This window comes from Polyodon spathula, chromosome 24 (assembly GCF_017654505.1).
Source record: "Polyodon spathula isolate WHYD16114869_AA chromosome 24, ASM1765450v1, whole genome shotgun sequence".
Taxonomy (NCBI): Eukaryota; Metazoa; Chordata; class Actinopteri; order Acipenseriformes; family Polyodontidae; genus Polyodon; species Polyodon spathula.
Window position 1 is genome coordinate 14,699,895 of NC_054557.1, and position 10,439 is coordinate 14,710,333.

A 10,439-nucleotide genomic window follows, 5' to 3' on the forward strand; every position below is an offset into this window, starting at 1 on the left:
GCATGAACTGTAGGGCAGAACGTGTACAGTGACTGGGACTCCAGAGAGATACTGCATCTGGTGTAGCACTGAGAGAGAGAAGCTCAGCCTGTGTAATTGAAGAGGACAATGAGACAGACTTGGACTCAGAATGGCAAATAAAAGATCAACCATGAGGCTGCTTCTGAAAAGACTCCTAAACGCTGAATTTCTATAGTCTGAGCACTAGGGGTGTGCAACCATAATTTAACTCCCTGCTGCACCTGTGAGTTAGTAAATGGAAAAATCTCTAAACAAAATCTCTCACTACAATGCCTATGATAGAGATTCTCTTTCTCCTGGCTAGGAAAAGAAAGTTTATTCCCCAGGTGATTTATGACTCATGAGGCGTGAATAAAACTATCAAAAATATATTTCTGCAATATGAACAACACAGGACACTGCTTTGAAGCACACACCTATTGAGCAACACTGTTGTGAAACAGTCCCTTCAAAATTTTTAAATGATTCATTTCACAGCTTGTATAAAAGGCTATTTCTGTTTCATAAACAGCTGCAGGATTTCAGCATCCAGCTGCCAGAGGCTTGTAGCTCTAAATCAGACTGAAATGCTTAGCTGATCTTTCAGTTGATGGCCCAGCTACCGGTGAAGCTGACTTCAATTGACTTACCAGTCCCACTGTCAAATTCCAGGTCCTAATTTAGCACATAGAGCTGGCAATTAGGAATAGTGTTGTGGTCAATTTCCAGCTCACTAAATCTCACTAACTCGTACATTTTTTCATCCTTGCGCAATACCAGGTCCTGGAATGGACTCAAAGCCACAGGTATGCATGAGAAATGATCCCCCTGCCACTTGCATTCTGATCTATTATGCTTTTCCCTCCCAGGATTGATTCATTGACAAGCTTGTTATTATAAATGTGGTGTTTCGTTCAAGGACTCTTGGGTGAATATTTACTACATTATTACATTATTCAGTCTTCTTGTTCCTCAAAGGTGCGTGCTACAGTTTTCAATTGAAAGCTACTCCCATTTCGTTCTTCATGCATCATCTCAGACTGATGTGGAGTTGAATATCCTCATGCATTCTATTCTGACTTTACAAAGCTAGAAGTAAACAACTACATGATATAATTCAGGGTTTCTTAAGCACCCTCAAGTTGCTGTTTCTCATTTTGTAACATTATCATTTAGACAGAAATTCTGTCTTGTCTCACTGTCTTGCATAACAGTCTTTCACCTCAGAAGAAGACAAATAACTTAAATAGCCTTTTGCCAAAAGTTTGTTATGCCAACAGACTTGCCTGAAACACCAGGAAGTAATCTAGTACACCAGAAACGATAGGAATTTAAACCCTTTCCTCAAACAATCTGTGACGATGGAAAAAATAACACAATATTTCAATCTGATTAGATTTGTATTCTTTTTTAATGTCTATACCTGGTATGTAACAGTTATCAGATTCTCCCATCCTATTGAAAACACAAGCTATATATCAATGAATGCGCGCAGTGCAACATGCTTCCTCTTCAGTCTCTGTATGCAGGAAATGGCTTAGACTTGTGCAGCAGGCATGCAGTTCTGCAATCAGACCCAGAGAGCATCAGATAGAACTCATTTTACAAATGTGGGTCAATGCTACTTTATATTGAAACATTCTGTTATTTATAAATATAAATGTAAAGGTTTTGAGGTTGTTTTCGTTGGCTTTATTGGTGCCTGAGATGTAATGCAAACCAGATTTAAGCAGAGTTTCTGAGAAGAGACCCAGAAAATATCCCCCATCATTTATATAATTCCTTAAAACATTACTAACCCTTCTATGCATGAAATATTGAAAACAGCTGGGAAAGAAAAGTAGTTTTGGACATATAATAAACATATTTTTTATTTCCATTGCTTGATATGTGTGTGTGTGTGTGTGTGGGGAGGGGTTAGGTCATCCTCATATGGGGTCATCATGCAGTTGCGTCTTACATATCTTCCCATATAAAGACTAGAATTTAAAAAAAAAAATGTCTCCATATGAGGTCGCCATGCATGAAAAGGTTAAATCCGCAGTGATCTAAAACTATATTTCCTTGGTTTCCTGAATGTTTACTACATTCTTCCAAAGTTTAGAATTTCCAATCCAGGATGTTGGCTGACCAGTTTGTTTACATTACACAAAGTGTGTTTCACCCAGGGCTTGTTGGCTGACCTTCTTATTCAAGCTGCACTGTCCTGTACATGTACTCAAGTGCAGCTGGACACTAAAGTGGGCTTCTTGGGTGAATGTTTAAGGCATTCGCTGCTAAGACTGCTGTGCACGCATCACAATCCAGACACGGTTGGCTCACCAGTTTGTTTTGTCTAGTTTCAGCTGCAGACACACATGCTTCCTCCCCATTGACACTCAGCAGTAGAATTCCACTCATCAAGAGCTCCTTTTTATTTTGATGTATCTCTTTTTTCTTTTCAATCCTCAGTGTTTTAGGATTGTATAACAGCACTGATCAACATGAGCTTGTGAGGCATGATTGTACCGTGACTCATAACTTCAAACACTCATTCAAAATTGAATGCATGATTGCACGCTCCTGCAATCACGTCTTACCATTTCTGTCCCCCAGCCTCATGCTGCTGCACCGTGTATCCAAACTGAGCTTCCTTGGACCCCTGGATGATTCTGGGTTCTTTAGTGTCGATGTTGAAAGAGTCGGAGCCCCCTGGAAGTAGAAACATGACATGATGTGTAACAGACAATAAAGCCACAGCAATTGATTTGTTGGATTTTCTGCGTATAAAGAGATCCCTGTGTATAATCCCCACCCTGTGCGGGATGCTGAGCCTCCTTGAGTTACATTCCTTGACTGACACTCTTGTATAACGAGCACACCTTGTATACTATGATAGTCCAAACACCACAGTGTGATTATACTGTGCACCTCCAATTGCACATGCAACCTGCACACAGCATATAGCATGCAGAAATTCTGCAAGATTTTTGTCTGTTGTACTCTGAAAATGACAGTATTGAAACAACTACATATGTCATTAAGCAGTCTGAGTGCTATGTTTCGTAGTTAGTGGAACATAACCGAATACAGTATCTGTGCAGAAAACACCTCCTACTGTAACTTGACTGCTTCCACGTATTTTACACCTTTATGCTAAATGTACTGATTCATTATTATAATTGGTAATGATGCACACGGTAAAGATGGGGCTGCAAATGTACTCCCTACTAGTATCACAATAATATAGCTACTGTGAGTTATTAAGCAGCTTCAGGTGGACACTTAGATACTGTACATGTCCCTAAAAGCAAGGCATTGTACTGTACAGCAATGAGTCATGAGCCCTACTCTACAGGGCTCCACTCTGCATTGACACCAGAGATGGACGGCCATTCTCAATACACTCTCCAGTATCCATGAGCAGAAAGCAGGGTCCTCACCCAACAGCAGATGTTAACTTCAGTTTATATTCAACAACTGTGGGAGCTGGAGCCGGCGGGGAAGAGTTGATCAGATAGCAGTCTGGCTGTTCATGCAAGCGGCTTTCAGGCAAAGACTGTTAGCTTTGGCTAGGCTGGCAAGGCCAGCCGTGGACCCTGGCCTCTTTGTGGGCTCCAGTGTCCTCTGTAGAGCTCCAGCACTGTGGCTACGGTTTTGCCTGCACTCGAGGGACTGCTCCCACTGAAAGCACCTTTATTGCCAGGAGTGTGGGTCAGGTTTCATTCATTGCTCTTATTGGAACACATGCAGGAAAGGGGGGGGAAGTACAAGCTGCCAATAGTACCTGAAGATTTATGGCTCTCCTGCTCCTAGCAGCGCAGGCTGATGGAATGTGAGTTTGTATTGCTGGTGTGATGCAGTCATTATCAGGAAACTCTCATCTAATATTAGTCTGCTGTCTGCTGGCTCCCCTCCTTCCTCCAGATGAAAAACAGTATGAGTATGGAGTGAAAAACTCTTTATTTTATCAAATGAAAACTGTTATTTATATATTTAAGAGGAATTCCTTTATACAGCTGGTCTCCTATGCATCCTGGTTTTAAATCACATTTTAATAATAATAAAAAAATATATCAGGATGATTTGTTGCCTTTTTCAGTTTGTACCATGGGTGGCTGCTTCATAACAGATGTATTTACCTGTCAGGAGCATCTGTTTATCATCAATTGGCTCTGGCCTTTCTGACTGAAAAGCTATGAAAACATAGGCAGACTATCCACACAGGCGCTGTTCTATTTCTCTCACAATACATTGTAATTAAATCTTTGGAAATGTTCAGAATAACTCTTTTGCTGTTGCTGTGCATACTCAAACAGGACCAAGCTAGTGACAACAAAGCTGTGCTTTTCTTTTCTTAAATTGGAACAAAGAATCAAAGGATAATGCCCTCACAGCATGAGCCAGACCTCCTGTGTCTGGCTACTATTGAGAATGGCAGGCAGTGTGTTCTCACTCTTGCAGTGTCATGGTCCAGGTATTAATAATTGCACTTTTCTTCTATTACTTGGCATTTCTGAGACCATTACTTTGGCTTTCGTATTCTTTCAAATAGGTTTAAGATGTGTGGGCAATAGAATGAACAGGAAAGAGAAACAACTGCAGGCTCTTTAACTCATTTAACTTGGGAGCTTTCCACTGGACCCATTGCAACCAAGGCTGTACAGTGAAATCAGCTCCTTCAGCTTCTGTGAGCTCCCGACTGTAACCCTAGTCCTGCACAGCGCTGATCCCTGGGCACCCTTGTAAACAAGATGATACATCTCAATGGGGTTTTCCAGCTTAAATATGGTACATAAATAAATAAAATCAACTTTGAGTGCAGGAATGGTATGACTCTGTAACAGCGCAGCAGCACACAGAAGGCACTGCAAAGCATCTACCGGCATGACAAAAGTTCGCCATTGCAAACTTTTTTTTTTATTTAACCCTAATGAGGGTCATTCCAGTTCACACCTATTGCAGATTGACTCGTTTCTTTCACTTCCCTGCTTATCTCCTCTGCTGAGAGAAGCCATCTTCCAAAGAAGCTACTGATAAAACTGCCTTTCTGAAGAAGTCATGGTTGGGCTGCTTCCAAGCTGCTGGTGTTGACTTTTACGAGTGTCTTAAGAACAGAGACCAACAAGTGGAGCTTAAACTCTGGCTAACGTCTACATCAGGAACACAGGGCGAGCGTCTGTGCACTCCACTTAACCCCCTCCACCACTGCAAGCAGCACCTTTTCTTTTCATCTCGTCTTCCCTGCAGTTTATGTGGCAGAACCATGTAATAACATGGTAATAACTAGGTAACAACCGATGGTCTGTGTTATTACATGGTAGCTACAACAAAATGATGTAGACAAGGCATTTTCCATGTAATCATACAGTAAGTAGTGAGAAAGAGCAGGCACTATTGCCAGTTGCCCGGTTATTACAGTGTAATTGCACGGCAATTCAAAGTGCTGCTTCACATGCCTGATTCCCTGACCCTGAGTGCCCTAACCCAGGCTTTTCATTTCCTCCTGACTTTAGCCTAGACAGTAGGAAACACGCATGTCAAATCAACACAAAAAAGGCCCTTCCTGATGGAATGTTTCACAGCTTAGGGGTGAATTCAATCAAAAGATGTTTTTTTTTTTTTTTCCCTGCTATAGTACACGGCACAATTCAATCAAACTTCCAGGACGACTTGTGCCAAACATGCCTTAAAACATACAGGTAAATACCCCTGGGAACTGTGAGTGAATGTGCCACTGTATTTGGTAAAGTTGACTCTACCACTGTGATGCAAGCCCATTATTGTGAGGAAGCTTTCAAAGAAACCAGGCTGTTTAAATTTATCACAGGGGTCCACAGCTTGTCAGCTGGCTGCTTATTTTCTGGTTTCATGCGCCATTCATTTGAGTCAGCTTGCAAGACAAGTTCCCGGGAGTTCAAACACAAGCCAAACACAAAGCCCCTTGACATCACCTAACCCCTGTGTAATAGAGCGAAAGCTGTTTATTCAGTCTTTATTATCCCTATTGAATGAACAATGGAACACCATGGCTCACCAAAGTGCATTATACTGCTCTGGCCAAAAGTTTTGCATCACCTAGACTTTTACGAATGAGACAGAATTAAAAAAAATAAATCAATACAAATAAAAACATTATGATCATAATTGAGATATTTTACTTAACATTATGTAATCACAGAAACTACGATGCAATTCAATATGTTAACATTATTCAGCAGGTTTCATTCGAAATTAGTTAATTCTATAGGGGGAAATCAAGCCTGGTTTGTGATACATCTTTAGCGGTTAAGGATGACTCACACAGTGAGATGATTGTGGTCCATCATAAAGAGTTTGCTGGAAACTATGAGCCATGCACATAGACTTTGTCTTTAACATGCATGTTAGATTACCAATCAATCGCATTGTGAAGGTTATTAACTATTTAAAAAAATTACATAAAATTACCCACCGATCAATTCTTATTATTGTAGGACTAACTACCTCAACGCTTTGCAAAAACGTCATTTAGGATCATGAAAACCTACAATGATAATGAGAATCAATACAAATAAAGCGGCATCTATACACTTTAAAATAACATATCTGTATTCAAAAAGCAAACATGTTATTTGGAGCAATTAATCAATATGCATATATAAAGCAGACCTAAATATATTCCATACACTGACATATCCTTAAAATACTGAAGATAAGACATTTATATTCCATAACACTCCAATCAGGAGGGACATGAAATGCAGGTCTGTGGGTTTTACTGCATCGACAGGTCTGCTATTTCAATGCCTTTCAAATAAATCCCTGCTTCGTTATTAAGACCAGGGCTTGGTTCTGTTTAAATCACTGCTGCCTAGCTAGGTGACGAACACAATTAGAGAGTGAACACCAGGGCTACAGTGATACCATTGTCAAACCCTGACACTCTGACTGTCCATATTGTGACTATAGTGTCTACCTTTAAGGGGGTGTAGACCAGTCATTTCAGTAGACTTGAGATCTCTACACAAACTCTCAGAGAGAGAGAGAGAGAGAGAGAGAGAGAGAGAGAGAGAGAGAGAGAGAGAGAGAGCTGTCACGATCCTCACAGACATAATGTATTTCACATGTGTCTTTTATCACCCACTTGGTAAATGCACAACCTCTCACATGTGTTTTACAATATTTTTCCAATTCCAACATAACACAAATGCTTTGAAGATCGTATGGGTTTGTTTTTTTTTAAATGAAAATTAACCTGACTGCATTCTAAGCATGGCAAGTCTCAAAGTGGCTTTAGTTAAAAAAGAAAAAAAGAAAAAAAGAAAAAGCTTGGCAGTGTTGAAGTTTCCATTTAAATATGAACGTGGCAACACTGCTTAACATTCGCAGTGCCCCCCCCCCCCGGGGGGGTTTTTGGATAAGAATCTGCAGTCTCAGTGGATGTTTCCTGTGAATATACAAAGGACACTGCCTAGATAAATAAACCTCAAGCTTCTTGTCCAGCTTGTCTCATATATATATATATATATATATATATATATATATATATATATATATATATATATATATATATATATATATATATATATGTTTCAGATACTGTTGCCGTTCATGTTTCAATAGCTAAATTAAAACAGTGCACTTTAATGTAAAAAAATAATCCTTATTTTTCTGTTAATCTAAGTAATTTAGGAAATCGAAACAATCCAACTGCAAACTACTAATAAACTGCTGTATCCTCATGATAGGCTGTGCTGTAAGTCACATGGTGTGCTTGCAGCTACTCTATAGGAACTGATTATATATCAGGAAGTGATTGTGTAACAGGAAGTGGTTATATACCAGGAAGTGAGTATGTACCAGGAAGCTCAATCAAAACGTTTAAGCTATGTGTTGCCTAGCTGCATATTCCAAAACTGAAGTAAAAATACAAAGAGCTGACAGCTCTGCAACAGGGAAAAAGGCAGCAAAACAGTGGCAAGTGAATGGATTTTAAAAGCCTCACTGCTTTGAGGGAAATATCTTCTTTGTGGTGTCAGGGATAAACATGGAAAATAACTGAAAGAAGCGAAAGAAGCAGTAAAATAAATATATATATATATATATAGATATATAATATATATATATATTATATATATATATATATGTAATTTGAAAAGCTGCCTATTCTTTGCCTATTCTTTGAAGATTTATTTGAACACAAATGCAGGCGATTACAGTTTTGTTGCATGCCATTTAAAGTTGTTAGTGTTCTGAAAAAGCTGTTTTTATAATGTCACATTTTTGGATAATAAAATAAATAACATGTTTCTGTCTTTGGTTCATCATTAAACAATATTGCAGCCACACATCTGTCTGTCTGTCCGTCCGTCTGTTTAACAAATCACAGGCCATTTCTATTATCCTGTTAGAAGTTGTGGATTTATACAAACCAAGAAAATAAACATAGCATAGCACCACCTGGTGGCCCGTGGGGGTTCCTTCACGTCGCAATAACAAGTGATTTAAAATCCTGCAAACCCTGCAAACCCTGGATTTGCAGGTTCCATAGCAGAGGGTTAAGATAGTAAAATCTGTTTAAGTTCATCACTATTCCAACTTTACAGCACTGTTAAGAATGTTATGCATTAAAAACAATGCTACTGTGAAATGAAAAGCACGTGTATTCAATTGATTCTGACATACAGATATTACTGCAACAACATATACAAACTGAACTCAATAGTTTCTTATAAGAATACCAGCCCTGCTTGCACACTTACTTATACTGCTTTTGTTCAAAGGTATTTTTATACAGCCATTCAGACCCCTGACCCTATTGCAGTAAGTTGATTTATATATTATGAAGGGCTCTTAAAAACAATGTCACTGTGATGAGCCAAGATCTTTCAGGGAACTCTTGCAGTGCAAGGATTTGAATAATAGTTGGCCAGCTTGCAAAAAACTATATGCTATATTATTATTTTTTTATCCTTGCCTAAGTAAGCACTCTAGCAAAATTGGCACCAAAGACACTTCACAACCATATTATTGTGCCAGCTGCTGCCTCAGCATTACTGTGACTACTTAATACCTACTCAACGGGAACAGTTTAAATCTGTGTCCACAAACACTTCATACTTGGAATGCAGTAAGACAGTTATCAAAACGAATGTATATCTCATGTAGTTAGAACACCCCTGTGACCTCAACGGAGCTCTCAGAATCATGTCTCAGTACATTTGGAACACCATTAACCCCCTGCCCCCAACACTGCCCCCAGTGGCTATACAGTAGGAAATACCCCATTTGTTCGTTGTGATATTTCTTACTGATGATGTATTTCTACAATGCACAAGAGGTGGCTCCAAGTTGATCTTTTTTCCCCCCTGTAATTTATCCTCTGTAATGGGTCCCAGACTATATGCTTTCCTGTAGCAGACATGACGGCCCTTGTGCTCTGAACCGGGACCTGAAATTAAAACACAGGAATTCTTCTTCGGTCCAACAACGGTTACTGTAGGCATGGTTACAGCACAAGAACATGCTTCAACCTCTGCAGTGTTAGAAAATATCACTTCACAGAAGCACTCCCCTCACTGGCTTTGCAGCTCATGAACCTGCACTGGTAATGCTTTACCAAACCCTTTTCAACACTGAGACCTGAATGAACCCTCTTCCTACACAGAGAGGGGAAGACAAGCCTTACAAGAGCATGCTAGCTGAAAATGGTTTCCCGAGGCAGGTGTGCACCGTGGGGATGCAGCTACAGATGGCTCTGGGACTCCTCCAGTCCTGGAGGAACACAAGTGATTTGGCACAGATAGTACCCAGTGGTCCTGACACGGCAGCACCCTGCCCAGTGCTGCTATATGACCATGGAGCTGCATGTCAGACTATTCAGATGTTATCGCTGCAGCTATTGCATTGCTATGGTAGTCTTGCCACAGCTGCATTGCACTGAAGAGGACTGGGTAAGGGTGCCCAGACTCTCACCAAGAAAACAAACACTGGAATACAGGCCAAAGCATTGAAACTAACCTGGAACCAGCGGAGCTTTCGCAGATAACAAACACTGCACGGAATCTGTGAAAAAACTCAGTGCAGCAAAAACAAACCGTCATTAGAGAAACCGCTTTGCAAAAAAAAAAAGCACTCTGGAATCCAACTAATTGTGCTTTTCCTTCTTGGAACAGAACCATTTAAAAAGCCTGTGTCACACATCCAAGTGAATAATACCAGTAAGAAAAACAAAACAAAAAACTTTTCAAAACTTTTTTCCAGATGCAAAATTCTTTTTAAATATAAAAATGGTTGATGTCTACTGCCTATCAGATATCATGCACTGAGCACTTTTAGTTAAAGGAAGCTTAGTAAGCTTCCAAGAGACTCAATCTGATTGTACTGAAGCTCAAAGCTCTGGCAACATAACAAGGCAGGGGTAACAATCTGAGCCCATTCCTCATTGTGGTTTTCCAGTATAAGCTTTGAAGCACCTG